Below are 17,691 nucleotides of genomic sequence, written 5' to 3' on the forward strand. Positions count from 1 at the left end.
AAAGGGTTAACAAATATGTTTTAAATTATTTGAGGGGTATAGTTTCTAAAATGGGGTCATTTGAGGGTGGTTTCTATTGTGTAAGCTCCTCAAAGCTGCTTCACAACTGAATTGGTCTTTAAAAAATCGGTTTTGGAAATTAAAATTTTAAAAATTGCTTTCTAATGTCTCAGAATTGGTTGAATAAGTAAAACATTCCAAAGTTATTAGTACATAAAGTAACACATATAAGATTTGCAATATGATAAATACTGTCAGTGTCCTGAAAGAGTTAATCACGCTGTTTGTTAACGCCATCAACCATGCATTTACCTGATCTGGATAAACACTTATTTTCTAACATGTAACATTCAGCCTCCAGGCTGTGAAAAACAGTTGTCCAACATTCGGATGGACCACCGATCCCTGCAGAAGTAGATTAGGATGGTTTGGAAGAATCCAAAAATTGTTTGACACCATGTTGACAAGTAGAGGAAACCAGGTTCTCTTTGGCCAGTTCAGAGCTATGAGGATGAGTTGAGAACTTTTCTCTGATGCTTTTATTAAGGTGCTGGGAATTAGGGAAAATGATGGAAGTGCATACAGAAGAGCGTTCTTCCATGGAAGGAGGTTTATCCTAATTAGCCTGATGTGAGGGGGGGGTCAAGGCTTTAGGAGACAGATGCGGAAATCTCTGCTGCATGGCAGAATTAATCTTAATGAGAGTTCTCATAGTTTCAACACAAACCTGTTTCTTATAGGAGGAAGATGTTCTACAAATAGCACATCTCTTAATGGAAGATCTAGGAGCTGAAACATCTTTGCCCTAAGGAAGAAAAACATATAATCCCCTATGACTATACATTCAATAATATATTGCCAAAGTCATAAGGAACAAAATTAGAGGAGATATACAAGGCTGGGGGCCTTCGTAGGATCAGCAGACCTGTGTGTTCCCGTAAACTGCTATATGTCACTGAAATTATCTGCTATTTTTGCCACTGAGAAATAGAAAAAAATTAAAAATAATTAAAAGATAAAAGACCTCAGAGAGCCATATATAAATTTTCAGGTCAATTGAAGCATATTTTATTAGTGTGGAATTGATTTGAGCTAAAAAAATAAAATAAATTATTGATGAATTAGACACAAAATAATTTCAAGAAATTTGGTCATCTATAGTGGATTTATATCCAAATCAAAGTTCAGCTGTGTGTAATAATACTCATCAAGAGGATCTACAGAAACTACCATACAGTATATTATGTGTGCAGCTGTCAGCAGGCTAAATTTTAACCACTGCAAGTCAGTATAGAGATTTCTGGTTAGATTCTTAGGTCAACGTGCCCAGAATAGACACCGACCTGCAATTGAAGTGTTGCAGGAATAGTAATAGGTTAGTAATACAGTTCCTGTTCCCCATTTGGAATGTGCTGTTTTTGAGTGGTGTGCACTAAGTATTTATCGACAAGCGTAAGCGATTTTATAGGACACTTATACAGCATATGGACTATTGAATAAAGTGGGAAGTATCATGGGATCTCTTCATGGTGCTGGCATTTCACTTTGATTTGCAGAGATCCCCTTTAAACACAAAATGTCAATAATATAATTTATAACAATGATATTATAGAGGTGTCATGAATATGGTGCTCTCGCCGTTTTGATACACCCTATCAAGCTTCTAAATACTGTTTCCCACATGGGCACTTAATAGTTTATATAAGTGCCCATGTGGGAAACAGTATATAGGCTGGACTAAAATAACTCTCAAAAAAATAATTTCTGAGCATATAACAAATATAAAGAAGGGTCATGAGAATTATACACTGTCACAGCATTTCAAAAAATACCATAACCAGGACCCTAAAGGCTTTACTTTTGCAGCATTCTGCACAACAACTAGATAGGCATTGGATGGGAGTAGACCACATCATGAGAATGTCTCATTTAGAATTGAGAAGTATCTTTGAATTCAATACACTCCAACCAGGAGGGCTGTATGCCGAAATGGAATTGTTCGGCTTTCTATAGAATCTGGGTGAGTGTCCCCCACTGACTGGTGTTTTTTTTTTTGTTGCCACAACATCCGATTTCCACTTGGAGGGAGGCCCCCACCCTAATCTCCGATTTACTGAACTGTCACTTTGGAAAATTTGAGACAAGTCCATGTTTTTAAGGAAAAGGGAACATCACCAATATTCAATTACCAGAAATAGATTTGGCCAGCTTAGGCTACTTTCACACTAGCGATCGATCGGATCCGTTCTGAACGGATGCCGATCATATTAATGCAGACAGAGGCTCCGTTCAGTACGGATCCGTCTGCATTAATAACCTAGAAAAAATTCTAAGTGTGAAAGTAGCCTGAGCGGATCCGTTCAGACTTTCAATGTAAAGTCAATGGGGGACGGATCCGCTTGAAGATTGAGCCATATGGTGACATCTTCAAGCGGATCCGTTCCCATTGACTTACATTGTAAGTCTGAACGGATCCGCTCGCCTCCGCACGGCCAGGCGGACAGCTGAACGCTGCAAGCAGCGTTCAGCTGTCCGCCTGTCCGTGCGGAGGCGAGCGGAGGCTGAACGCCGCCAGACTGATGCAGTCTGAGCGGATCCGTTCCGTTCAGACTGCATCAGGGCTGGACGGAGGCGTTCGGGTCCGCTCGTGAGCTCCTTCAAACGGAGCTCACGGACTGACTTATGAACGCTAGTGTGAAAGTAGCCTTAGTATATAATTTTATTCATCTATTTCACTTCCTTTTTGAGAGAGTACAGAGAGGGATGCGGTGTAAAGAACCCATATGCAGATACAATACAAAATTATACTATTTTGTCAAAAAACGCAAGTGCGTTTTTTATCATTTTGAAAACCTGAGGCAAGTTTTTAGAGGGATAGGGAATATCAGCAATAGGGAATCACTAGAAATATGATCTGGATAGTCCAATACATCATTTTATTTATTCAGCTTACTGGGTTTTGGCACTAAATTAGTTGAGCTACATGGTGGTCAATAGGGGTATAGTGGGAAAAATGTATATGCAGATAAAACAAAAAAAAGGTATTATTTGTAAAAACATATTATTTGTCAAAAATGCAATGAAAATGCATATAAAACACAATAGCACTTCCTTGTGGTGAATTAAGGGACATTGTGGTTTATGTCTTTTATAGCTCAGAGGTTTTTGATTTTGCCTATAAATAAATTATATTGACACTACGAATGTATTTAAACTATTACAGTTCCTGTACGGATTTTTGCGAAGAACAGTCTGTTCAGTAGTGATGAGCGGGAGGTGCCATATTCGATTTTGCGATATTTTGCGAATATTCGATTGAATATTCGTCTTATATTCGTTGTAATTGAATATTCGTCATTATTCTATTTATCGCGAATAATATGCGATTTAATTATTTGCAATTGCGATTTTCTTTTAACTGTATAAGGCAACTTTCTTATTGGTTGGCTATGGCTATAGCTAATATGTGTATTTTACAAATATTCGCTATATTGCTATATATTCTTGTTTTAGAATATTGTGAATATTCTAAAAAACAAAGTTATAGCTATATAGCGAATATTCGGAAAATGCATATATAGACTGCAATTTAGCTAATATAGTGCAATAATCATTATTTATAGTCAAATTTTTTTGTTTCTTCTGAAATTCAGATTTGGGAAAAAATATTGGATAAAAAAATACTATAGCACTATATTAGCTGAATTGCAGTCTATATTGTATTTCACGAATATTCATTATATTGCTATAACTTCGTGTTTTAGAATATGATGAATATGATGAATATTCTAAAAAGCGAAGTTGTAGCAATATAGTGAATATTCGTAAAATACACATATAGACTGCAATTTAGCTAATATAGTGCTATAATCTTTTTTTTTATAGTCTAATTTTTTTGTCTCTTTTGAAGTTAAGATTTGGAAAAAATGTACACTGTAAAAAAATACTGTAGCACTATATTAGCTAAATTGCAGTCTATATGTGTATTTTTTACGAATATTCGCTATATTGCTATAACTTTGTGTTTTAGAATATGACAAATATGACAAATATTCTAAAAAAAAGAAATTATAGCAATATGGCAAATATATTCGTTATTTAGAATATTCGTCTTTTTTTTAAAATCTGTACTGTTATTCCACTTTGGCATACTGATCCCCGACAAGCGTCCACATTATGCGAACAACTGTACAGATTGGGGAACAAAATGCAAATATTCTAATTAATGAATATATTCCCTCTATTGCTATATATTTGTTTTGTATATCTTACATTTTATTTTCCATATGAAAACATGATTCCTTCCTGCTTAAGTTGCTTGTGGGCCAATGACTCATTGACCCACAAGAAATAAGCAGGGAGGAATCATGTTTTCAGATTAAAAAAAATTACGAATATTCGCTATAGAGAATATACTGTATAGCACTATATTCCAAAAATTTGCGGTTACGATATTTGCGATTAATATTCACTATTCGAATATTCACGCTCAACACTACTGTTCAGATGACCAATAGGGTATATAAAGGGATTAAAAATGGCCGAGCAGGTAACCACTGATGAAAGGAGTAGGTGTACACTCTGAAACGAGTCTAGTAGACAGTATACCTGCTTATTACAATTTTAACTATATGGATTGAGATACAATTCCGCCCTGTGTAAGAAAATAACAGGAGGATTGCCTAATTGCATACTTAACCTTTACCAAATAGGTGATGGGACCGAAAGAGCAAAGCCGGCACACATGAGATGCCAAGCTTTGAGATATCGAGCCATGTGACATGCCGAGCTTAAACCTCTGGGATCTCCTACGGCAGAATCGGGAGTCAAGGTATCGCATTCAGTGCTGTCTGCAGGAAAAAAGTAAAACAAACTCCACCACTGACCGCCATGTTGCAGCGGTGATTATAAATATCTAACAATTGCATAATTCCAAGTTGATGGATATTTAGCGGTATGCTATATCGCTACGGACATCTGACAGACATACCACCATACCACCATTGAGGAAATGGGACAGCGGGCTGCTCCCGGCTGTATGATTCAGCCGGCACCTGCCATGTATAGGGCTGGCCTGCTGCAGAGGCCCGCTCCAAACATCCCCTTAGGTATTATCATGTATTAATTAGAGAAAAAATGTGCTTCGCTACGAATATATTTGCGGTGAATCGCAATAAAAACTGCTATTTCCGGGCTGCATAGAGCCTTGATATAGATTTAGAACACTGTGCCTTGCAGATGTTGAACTCAAGACACTTAAGCACCAAGTGCCTGAGCCAGGACAAAACCGGGAGGGAGGAGGAAGAAAGACTGTTAATCCCATAGACCACCGACAAATTATCTGTCCAAAAAGAAACATGACTATTGCATAAACTCCTACCCCAAAGCTCTACTGCCACAATAATCGGGAACAACTTGAGTAACGCAAGGTTCCGGCACAATCCGGAGGAAGACCATGCCTCAGGCCATGTAGCCGCACACCACTCGTTCCCGAAAATGGTACTGAAACCGCAAGAACCTGCGGCATCGAAGAACAGAGAACTCCGAATTAGGAACCTCTTTGGACATATAACACGTGTGACCGTTGTAGGAAAGCAAAAAGGACCTCCAAACCCTTAAATCGTCCTTCAAGGTAAGTCCTGGTAAGTCGAATACGGTGACCCGGGGCTTTAACGCCCTATGGGCATCACTCTGCAGGCAAAACATAGAAGGCTTAACATGGACTGGAGCTGTAGGAGAGTACCCTTCCTGACGGCTAAAAACCCATCAATCAAGCCAAGAAGCTTCTGCAGCTTCTCGGCAGGCAAACTAAAGACCATATCTACGGTGTCGATTTCGATCCCCAGGAAAGACAGCCGCATTACTGGACCCTCCGTTTTCTCAACAGAAATGGGAACCCCAAACTGGGCCATCCTCATCAAAAAATTGTTCAACAGGGACAGGCAACCACCTACCGGTCCAGGGGAAACAAACAGGAAGTCATCTAAATAATGCAAAACAGACGTAGAACCCGTGTCGTAATTAACAACCCATTCTAGAAAAGACCCAAACATTTCAAAGTAATGACATGATATGGAACAGCCCATAGGAAGGCACGTGTCATAGTAAAACTGACCATCTATGCAGCAACCTAGCAAATGAAAACAATCAGGGTGAACTGGGAGGAGGCGGAAAGCCGATTCTATGTCTGATTTAGCCAGCAGGGCCCCTCTACCGACCTCCCTGACCAATGCGACCGCCCTGTCGAATGAGACCGTTTACCGATGAGCCCTTTGGGTAAGACAGATGGTGGATTAACCTGAATTTGCCCGCCTTCTTTTTAGGGACCACCCCGAGCGGCAAAACCCGCAGGTTGGGGAAAGGCAACTTGCTAAATGGGCCCCTAATCCGCCCCAATGCCATCTCTTTTTCAACTTTTTCCCTGAAGACATCCGGGAAGTTGCGGTCCGACCTCAGGTTATCTGAAAAAAAATCGGAGAACGATTCAACACAAAGGGAATAAAGAACTCAACTGAAAACCCCGCCCTCAGATGTGCAGCCACCTGCCTATTGGGGTAACTGTCTAGCCAGGGATCCATCTCTACCACGCTCACCGAGGTTCTTGTGCACGACCTGTTCACTCTGCTTAGGGGGCCTAATGGGGGGCCGGGGGCATTTATTAGCTGGATGGGGGCTGCCACATGCTGAACACTCATGCTTGAACCTACACAATCCTGCAAACCTGCAGTTCCCCTCGTTAAACAACCAACATGACTCTGACCGGCGGACGGCCACCGGCCCCGATGCAGAGGACCCCCCCCTGGACCAGCGGCCGCCCCCGAAAAGGGAGGAGGTTTCTGCCCTACCATCAGCCTGAGCCAAACATACGTGGCCTTGACCCCTCAGCCCAATTCTGGCTGTAACGCCAGGCAGCGTCTAAATTCCATGTTCCATGTTCCATGTTCCTAAATTACATTTATAGGCGCTGTAAATGACATCCTGGTGTATAAAGAGTTCAGAACAACGCTCGGGATGGCGCTGTCCCATGAAACAACCCAAAACCGCAAAGGCTTGCAACCAATTAATCATGGTTTTAGCCACTTTAGGTCTGCGCTCGTAAGACTTCTATGGAAAGTGCCTTTCCTTATCCACTGTGTGCTGGTCAATGGATATGAGGGTCCAGATGTCTATGTACTGGTTCGCCCACACTTTCTCCCTAACAGCCTCCTCTAAGTGGGCTCCCAGTGGACTAACCCCGCAAAACCAAGAATCCTTGTTAACGCCCCCGTGAACTGGTACTCACCAGATGAAGATGGAATCGGCTCCACCAACATAGAAACTTCAGGCTGCAGAGATGTTGCTGGAACCAGGCTATGGACCATGGAAGAATGGCTATGCATCCGCCTCTTGCATCTCCTGTGCGACTCCCAACCAGACTCTTCAGACGTGGCGGAGGACCCCTCTGAGGAGGATGAAGACCGCCACCTAGAAGATCTGGAGAGTCTACTCCACCGCGAATCGCCAGCCCTGCGACGGGACTAACACCTATGTGATCCATGCTGACTACGCCTCCGGCTCTCAACAGAGGAGGGTGACGAGTCAGAACGTGCTCTGCGCCTGTGGGACCGCCGGGGGGCTGGGGGGTTGTCTTGAAGCTGCTGGGCAAGAGCCCCCGCAGCAGCTGCCTGAGGTGCACTCACAGGAGCACTTACAGCTGTACATTGTACTATATCGCCCCCACAAGGGCAGGTGGTGCTGTGGGTTCATTCTCCCCCTACCCATGAACCACAGGGGGTGGGGGGTGGGAGCTGCGAAGGTGGGGGGTAGGACGCGAGTCCCCTGAAGGAGACTGACTAACATTTGCCCCCATCACTGACGATCCGATTCCGCGCCGCACCGCCGACATACACGTGGAGACTGGAAGTGCGGGCGCTGACGAAACTGGAAGGGGCGGAGCTAAGGACCCCGCTGCCGAGAAGAGCTGGCCGGCCGGGATCGCAACAGTGCTGGCAGTGCTTAAGGTATGCAGGGGGGAGGGCTGTGACCGAGCCTGCCCCCCGACGAGGCTCCAGAGCTATTAGGCATGGCAGGAGCGCCCCCAGCGGTACGCGCACGGCCAGGGGCAGATGGCAAGGGGGATCCGTTGCTGCTGAGAAATGAACGCAGCCATTCCTCACCCCCCTCCGCCATCGGCGACATAAACATATCTTTTAGGGGACCCATCCCTCGTGTGCAGACGAACGCTGGACTCTTCCCTACACAGCGCTTCTGCCAAAGAGGAAAAAGGAGGAGGCACAGGGTATTATAAGGGGCACATTAGCAGCACGCCCCTTCCTGCGCTGCAGGATGAAACCATTAACCCCCCAGGCACCAAACCAAGGCCAATACCCTGGGGCCCTACAAAACAATGATAGGGGACCTGGGGAGGGGGAAGGGGGACCCCCTGTCCCTGTACACCCTCCCGACATGGTCGGGTGTAGACGGGTGAGTTCTCCTTAGGGTAACTATGGCCCCGGCCGCACTAAACACCCGCTTTGCTTCCACACTACTGGCCGGGCAGGACAGCTTTTCCAGGGCAAACTCTGCTGGTTCAGGTCCTGCTCCAGGTCTAGCTGCTGCTGCTGGTCAGTAGTTTCTTCACTAGGCGGGTGAATAAAGCTACTCATCAGGTGACTCTAGACTCAGGCTGCTGCTGATGGAGCTGGTACTGCTCTTGCCACCCCACTTCTCCACAGCAGTCATGGCAGTGGAACGTGAGTGCAGAGGGCTCCCTCGGTCATACCTGCAAGAGGATTGACGATGGAGTCAATTGGCAGCAGTCAACTGACTACATAGGATGACTCTGTAGTAGTTTAGTTTGTCCTCCCTCTCGGTAGGTGTAAAAAATGCCCCCATTCTGGACCGGTAGCGAGGGTCCAACAAGGTGGAGAGCCAGTAGTCATCCCTCTGCCGAATGGTGACAATTCAGCTGTCACTGTGCAAGCAAGTGAGCATGAAGCGGGCCATTTGTGCAAGTGACTCGGAGAGACTCCCTGTCTCGATCTCCACTGCATACTGCCACGGTGTGTCCGCATCCTCTGTCTAGTCTTCCTCATCGTCCTGTAGCTACTCTGGTTGCTCCAGCTCCTCCTGTCCTGTCAGCTGGGTAGAAAAACCACCCATTTGGCTACACATTGCCTGTGCTCAAATGTCCTCCTCCATCTTCTCTTCCAGTTCAGCCCCCACATGTCGCCGTGAGATGATGGTGCCACGTCTCCTGTCCCTGACCAGCCATTGTTACCACCATCTGTTCCAGGACATAAAGCAGTGGAATGACGGCGTTCATCCCGTAGTCCTGGTGACTGACAACTAACGTGGCATCCTCAAAGGGCCAGTGCAAACAGCAGGTGTCACGCATGAGCTGTCAGTGGCTGACATCAAAGTTACACAGGGGAGAACTCCTATCTGCTTGCATTATCAAGAAATCATTGATGGCCTTTTTCTTTTCGTGTAGTTGGTCCAACATATGGAGGGTGGAATTCCAATGGGTCGAAACGTCACAGATCAGCCTATCTTGGGGGATGCTGTTCTACTGCTGCAACTTAAGGAGGGTGTGCTTTGCTGTATACGAGTGGCTGAAGTGCATGCAGTTTCCTGGCCATTTTTAGGACATCTTGCAGATGGGTGGAAGACTTCAGGAACCGCTGGACAACCAGATTGAACATGTGTGCTATGCAGGGCGCATGGCTCATCCTTCCTTTATGCAGCGCCAACACAATGTTCTTCCCATTGTCGGTCACCATAGTTCCGATTTTGAGTTGTGGGGGAGAAAGCCAGGATTCGATTTCTTGATGCATCACACAGAGCAGTTGTTCCTCTGTGTAACTCCGTTCGCCAAGGCAAGTTAGGCGCAGAACAGCGTGACACTGCTGAGCCCTGCACATGTGGTATGCTGGAGGGGTACTGTGACTTGTCCCTGCAGTGGAGGCTGAGGACATGGTGGAGGATGAGGAGGCAGAGACGGACATTGTCGCAAGAGCAACGACGTGACAACGTGGAGGAGGAAGCGGCGTGACAGGTCCAAATTGCTGGTGTGGCTGTAGAGGAACCACATTCACCCAGTGGGACATGTATTGTCCCTGATCGCAGTTACAGCTCCACACATCGGAGCTGCCATGCACTTTGGCAGACAATGACAGGCTCAAGGACTGGCCCACCTTCTGTTCTACATGTGTGTGCAGGGATGGTACTGTCTTTTTCGAAAATAAATTATGGCTTGGGACTCTCCACCTCGGCTCAGCACAAGCCATCAGTTCTCTGAAAGGTGCAGAGTCCACCACTTGAAAAGGGAGGGACTGAAGCACTAGCAACTTGGACAGGAGCACGTTCAGCTTCTGCGCCATTGGATGCGTCCATGCGTACTGTTGTCTCTTGGCAATCGCTTCGGTGATTGCTGATGGAATGACTGACGAGGAGTAAGTGCAGGAGCATCTGGATATAGGAATATGGGAATTGACAGACAGCTCCCTTTGGCTGAGGTGGTAGAGACTTGACTGGCTGAAATTGGGTGAGTGCCGCTGGGTGATGTAGCGGTTGTTGCGGCAGGCTGGACCACCACATCGGAGCCACGGTTCTCCTAGGCCACTGTACGCTGCATATGTTGACACAGGGCCATAGTGCCAACATTGGCACCCTGGACATGCTTTACCTTCTGACCACTGATGCAACATATGGCCTTGTTCACCTTTCCTTTGGAAAAAAACTGCCACACCACCGAGTAGGTGATTTTCCTTCCAACAGTCTGCACTGACTGATTTCTACCGCTGCTGCCTCTTTGAACCCCTGCACCACTACTTACCGGGCAGGTAGGCTGCTGCACAGCAGTTAGTCTACCCGGGCATGTTTGGCTCCCGACCTCCCACTGCTGCCACCCTACTGACTCCCAGCCATGCTACCACCTTGCTGGCTCTGCCGCTGCCTCATGGGCAAGCTGCCACCCTCTTCTCCTGATGATGATGAAGCACCTTTTGCACCCGGCTCCCAAGTGCGATCGGCTTCATCATCATCAATTAGTGTCTGCACATCATTTATGTCCTTCTCAATGGCCTCTGGGTCAGGAGCCTAACCACTCGCAGCACAAGCTCCTATGCCACTCTCCTCATCACTAGTGGAGGAAGCGGTGGATGTCTCCTCCAGATCTTGGCTAGGCATTAGGTGCTGACTGTCCTCTAGTAGCTGTTCCTCGCTGAAAAATGGAGCTGAGCCTACAGCATATACTACTTCTCGCGGTGAGGGAACAGAAAAGGACAGAGGCAGGTTGAGGAGAGGTGAGGGCACAGGGCCTGCTCTCGGGTCATGACAACCAAGGGTTGTTACTGGCGAACCCACCGACTGTTGGCTGGGGGTGTCTGATGTAATTTGGGATGACGTGGATAACTGAGTAAACCAATCAAGAACAACTGGGTTGCTGGTCAAGATGACACCGGGAGATCAGGCCTCTCTCTGCGACTACTGCTGCCACGACCCCTTACTCTGCAACAACCTCTGCTTGAGCCAGACCCATTCTTGTACATACTTGTAGCTGAACTAAACAAATGAAACGGAAATTAAAACACCCCTAAAAGCAACAAATGCATTTATCTTTTTGTACTAAAATAGGCCATTAAATTATTTCTGTGTAAAAAACAGCAAACGTGAACTGAGTATATATTTATCGTATTGTACTGAAATAGGCCACAAAATTATTTCTGAAAAAATACAAGCGAGCTTGACCTGAGTATATATTTCTTGTATTGGACTAAATCAGGCCACTAAACAATTTCAGAGTAATCAACAGAAAAAGTGAACCGCGTATGTTTTTCTCTTTTTCTACTGAAATATGGCAATAAACACTTTTGTGTAAGCCATGTACCAGGGTGGGCTCCCCAGGATACAGCAAAGTCACAGACAAGGAAAGTGACACTGACACCAGCTTTATATGCAAGAACAGAAACTTTACTTTGGAAATAGTAATAACACAAGTATGAACAGAATAAGTAATACCCCAGGCCCACAGTCACCGTCACTGTCCGAGGGACAGGCCTAGCCCGTTGGCGCACACAGCAGAGCCTACAAATCGTACTGTGCCGCTACAGAGGACACATCTAACCGGTGGCAGACGCAACAATTACTGCGCTGCAGTTCAGTAAAGTAAGGCCTAACAAAGCTATAACCCTAACTATCTAGCTAATACAAGGCCTAGGCTTGTCTCTGTTACTTTAGGCACCACACAGTATAGTATAATCATTAACCAGGTGTACTGACCTGCGTCCGTTCTGGGCCCGATGATGCCGCTTACCCGTATGGCCACCAACCTCTCAGCAACCGTGCGGCCTTGTTTGGCAAAAAGGCTTCTGTCCACACACTGTAAATAGTCTTCCTGGGACAATCTCTCTTATAAAGAGCTGGATCCAGTAAGGGGACGACAGCTACTCTCCTTTCTCTGAGTGTCCATTCACTGCCGGACATCCGCAAGACACGATGGAATTAGATTCAGTCTCTCACAGCACAATCCTTCCACCATGTCAGATCAGCTCAGACTTCCTGGTTTTATCTGCTTAAAAAATGTCTCGTATTGTATTGAAATAGGCCACTAAACGATGTCAGAGCAGTTAGCAGCAAAAGGGACCTGCGTATATATTTATCTTTTTCCACAGATAAAAGCCACTAAAGGCTTTTTAACATATCACTTGCACCCCAATAACTAATTGCACTATCTGGATCCCCAAGTAATGTTTCCCTGCACTTGTAAATCACTTTTTTTCACAATGAGGATTTTCCTATGATTCTCCTTAGCACCTGCACACATCTCTCCCTGACTGTGAAATGATTCCTCTCACTATCCTTTCCCTGCACTAGTAAATTGCTTTTTTCTTTTTTTTCTTTAACAATTAGTTTTTCTTTCACTCTCCCTAGCGCCAGCATACACGTCTGTCCCTGAACAAAGTACGATAGTGAATGGCAGACCCAAAGCTGGCCGCTGTATTTATAGGGCTGTGACATCATGGCTGCTGATTGGCTGCATGCATGGCATTATGGGTCATCCCTCCTTCCTAGGGTTCCTTTCCCCATGTCCTCACACGTGTAGCTGCCATTTTAGCCGCCAATGTAGCCGGCTAACCGCCATGTTAGGAAAAATTGCAATTCGTTACCAAGGAGCGCGAGAAAATTTGTATTTGTTCAGAATACAATTTTTCCTGAAATTCGGAACGAATTTGACTTTGTCAGCTTGGATTCACTCATCTCTAGTCATAATGCGTGAAGGGATTAATTATAGATGGGCAAATCAATTGCAAACAAATTGGATTTGACTTGAATTTTGTAAAAGTTTTTGGGAATCAATTTATGTGAATTTTGGAGAGAGAGATTAAAAAAATATATATATATATATATATATATATATATATATATATTTGAGTCTTTGGAAACCTCAAAGTGTCATACAGTGTCGGACTGGGGTACCTAGGGCCCACCAGTAAAATTTATTTTGGGGGTCCACCGTACGGATACATTTGAATATAATAAATAATTTAACCACCTCCGGACCGCCTAACGCAGATGTGCGTTCCGGAGGTGGCAGCCCTGCGCACAGTCACGCATATATGCGTCATCTCGCGAGACGCGAGATTTCCTGTGAACGCGTGCACACAGGCGCGCGCGCTCACAGGAACGGAAGGTAAGCGAGTGGATCTCCAGCCTGCCAGCGGCGATCGCTCGCTGGCAGGCTGGAGATCCGAATTTTTTAACCCCTAACAGGTATATTAGACGCTGTTTTCATAACAGCGTCTAATATACCTCCTACCTGGTCCTCTGGTGGTCCCTTTTGTTAGGATCGACCACCAGAGGACTCAGGTAGGTCAGTACAGTCGCACCAAACACCACACTACACTACACCCCCCCCCCCCGTCACTTATTAACCCCTTATAAACCCCTGATCACCCATGATCACCCCATATAAACTCCCTGATCACCCCCCTGTCATTGAACACCGCCCTGTCATTGATCACCCCCCCTGTCAGGCTCCGTTCAGACGTCCGTATGATTTTTACGGATCCAAGGATACATGGATCGGATCCGCAAAACGCATACGGACGTCTAAATGGAGCCTTACAGGGGGGTGATCAATGACAGGCGGGTGATCACCCATAAACACTCCCTGATCACCCCCCTGTCATTGATAACCCCCCTGTAAGGCTCCATTCAGACGTCCGCATGTGTTTTGTGGATCCGATCCATGTATCCATGGATCCGTAAAAATCATGCGGACGTCTGAATGGAGCCTTACAGGGGGGTGATGAATGACAGGCGGGTGATCACCCATATACACTCCCTGATCACCCCCTGTCATTGATCACCCCCCTGTCATTGATCACCCCCCTGTAAGGCTCCATTCAGACGTCCGCATGATTTTTACGGATCCATGGATACATGGATCGGATCCGCAAAACACATGCGGACGTCTGAATGGAGCCTTACAGGGGGTGATCAATGACAGGCGGGTGATCACCCATATACACTCCCTGATCACCCCCCTGTAAGGCTCCATTCAGACGTCCGCATGTGTTTTGTGGATCCGATCCATGTATCCATGGATCCGTAAAAAATCATGCGGATGTCTGAATGGAGCCTTACAGGGGGGGTGATCAGTGACAGGGGGGTGATCACCCTGATCACCCCCTGTCATTGATAACCCCCCTGTAAGGCTCCATTCAGACGTCCGCATGTGTTTTGTGGATCCGATCCATGTATCCATGGATCCGTAAAAAATCATGCGGATGTCTGAATGGAGCCTTACAGGGGGGGTGATCATTGACAGGGGGGTGATCACCCTGATCACCCCCTGTCATTGATAACCCCCCTGTAAGGCTCCATTCAGACGTCCGCATGTGTTTTGTGGATCCGATCCATGTATCCATGGATCCGTAAAAAATCATGCGGATGTATGAATGGAGCCTTACAGGGGGGGTGATCAGTGACAGGGGGGTGATCACCCTGATCACCCCCTGTCATTGATAACCCCCCTGTAAGGCTCCATTCAGACGTCCGCATGTGTTTTGTGGATCCGATCCATGTATCCATGGATCCGTAAAAAATCATGCGGATGTCTGAATGGAACCTTACAGGGGGGGTGATCATTGACAGGGGGGTGATCAATGACAGGGGGTGATCAGGGAGTGTATATGGGTGATCACCCGCCTGTCATTCATCACCCCCCTGTAAGGCTCCATTCAGACGTCCGCATGATTTTTACGGATCCATGGATACATGGATCGGATCCACAAAACACATGCGGACGTCTGAATGGAGCCTTACAGGGGGGTTATCAATGACAGGGGGGTGATCAGGGGCCCAAATTCCTTTTAGGAGGGCATTTTTAGACATTTATATTCCAGACTTCTTCTCACGCTTTAGGGCCCCTAAAAAGCCAGGGCAGTATAAATACCCCACATGTGACCCCATTTCGGAAATAAGACACCCCAAGGTATTCCGTGAGGGGCATATTGAGTCCATGAAAGATTGAAATTTTTGTCCTAAGTTAGCGGAAAGTGAGACTTTGTGAGAAAAAAACAAAAAAAAATCAATATCCGCTAACTTATGCAAAAAAAAAAAAAATCTAGCAACTCGCCATGCCCCTCATTGAATACCTTGGGGTGTCTTCTTTCCAAAGTGGGGTCACATGTGGGGTATTTATACTGCCCTGGCTTTTTAGGGGCCCGAAAGTGTGAGAAGAAGTCTGGGATCCAAATGTCTAAAAATGCCCTCCTAAAAGGAATTTGGGCCCCTTTGCGCATCTAGGCTGCAAAAAAGTGTCACACATGTGGTATCGCCGTACTCAGGAGAAGTTGGGGAATGTGTTTTGGGGTGTCATTTTACATATACCCATGCTGGGTGAGAAAAATATCTTGGTCAAATGCCAACTTTGTATAAAAAAATGGGAAAAGTTGTCTTTTGCCAAGATATTTCTCTCACCCAGCATGGGTATATGTAAAATGACCCCCCAAAACACATTGCCCAACTTCTCCTGAGTACGGCGATACCACATGTGTGACACTTTTTTGATGCCAAGGTGGGCAAAGGGGCACATATTCCAAAGTGCACCTTTCGGATTTCACCGTTCATTTTTTACAGATTTTGATTGCAAAGTACTTCTCACACATATGGGCCGCTAAATTGCCAGGGCAGTATAACTACGCCACAAGTGACCCCATTTTGGAAAGAAGACACCCCAAGTTATTCCGTGAGGGGCATGGCGAGTTCCTAGAATTTTTTATTTTTTGTTGCAAGTTAGTGGAATATGAGACTTTGTAAGGAAAAAAGAGAAAAAAAAAATCATCATTTTCCGCTAACTTGTGACAAAAAATAAAAAATTCTAGGAACTCGCCATGCCCCTCATGGAATACCTTGGGGTGTCTTCTTTCCAAAATGGGGTCACTTGTGGCGTAGTTATACTGCCCTGGCAATTTAGGGGCCCAAATGTGTGAGAAGTACCTTGCAATCAAAATGTGTAAAAAATGGCCTGCAAAATCTGAAAGGTGCACTTTGGAATATGTGCCCCTTTGCCCACCTTGGCAGCAAAAAAGTGTCACACATCTGGTATCGCCGTACTCAGGAGAAGTTGGGGAATGTGTTTTGGGGTGTCATTTTACATATACCCATGCTGGATGAGAGAAATATCTTGGCAAAAGACAACTTTTCCCATTTTTTTATACAAAGTTGGCATTTGACCAAGATATTTTTCTCACCCAGCATGGGTATATGTAAAATGACACCCCAAAACACATTCCCCAACTTCTCCTGAGTACGGCGATACCAGATGTGTCACACTTTTTTGCTGCCAAGGTGGGCAAAGGGGCACATATTCCAAAGTGCACCTTTTGGATTTCACCGGTCATTTTTTACACATTTTGATTGCAAAGTTCTTCTCACACATTTGGGCCCCTAAATTGCCAGGGCAGTATAACTACCCCACAAGTGACCCCATTTTGGAAAGAAGACACCCCAAGTATTCTGTGAGGGGCATGGTGAGTTCCTAGAATTTTTTATTTTTTGTCGCAAGTTAGTGGAATATGAGACTTTGTAAGAAAAAAAAAAATATAAAAAATCATCATCATTTTCCGCTAACTTGTGACAAAAAATAAAAACTTCCATGAACTCACTATGCCCATCAGCGAATACCTTAGGGTGTCTACTTTCCGAAATGGGGTCATTTGTGGGGTTTTTCTACTGTTTGGGCATTGTAGAACCTCAGGAATCATGACAGGTGCTCAGAAAGTCAGAGCTGTTTCAAAAAGCGGAAATTCACATTTTTGTACCATAGTTTGTAAATGCTATAACTTTTACCCAAACCATTTTTTTTTGCCCAAACATTTTTTTTTTTATCAAAGACATGTAGAACAATAAATTTGGTGAAAAATTTATATATGGATGTCGTTTTTTTTGCAAAATTTTACAGCTGAAAGTGAAAAATGTCATTTTTTTGCAAAAAAATCGTTACATTTTGATTAATAACAAAAAAAGTAAAAATGCCAGCAGCAATGAAATACCACCAAATGAAAGCTCTATTAGTGAGAAGAAAAGGAGGTAAAATTCATTTGTATGGTAAGTTGCATGACCGAGCGATAAACGGTGAAAGTAGTGTAGTGCCGAAGTGTAAAAAGTGCTCTGGTCTTGAAGGGGGTTTCACCTAGCGGGGCT

The sequence above is a fragment of the Bufo gargarizans genome, chromosome 3 (assembly GCF_014858855.1).
Source record: "Bufo gargarizans isolate SCDJY-AF-19 chromosome 3, ASM1485885v1, whole genome shotgun sequence".
NCBI lineage: Eukaryota > Metazoa > Chordata > Amphibia > Anura > Bufonidae > Bufo > Bufo gargarizans.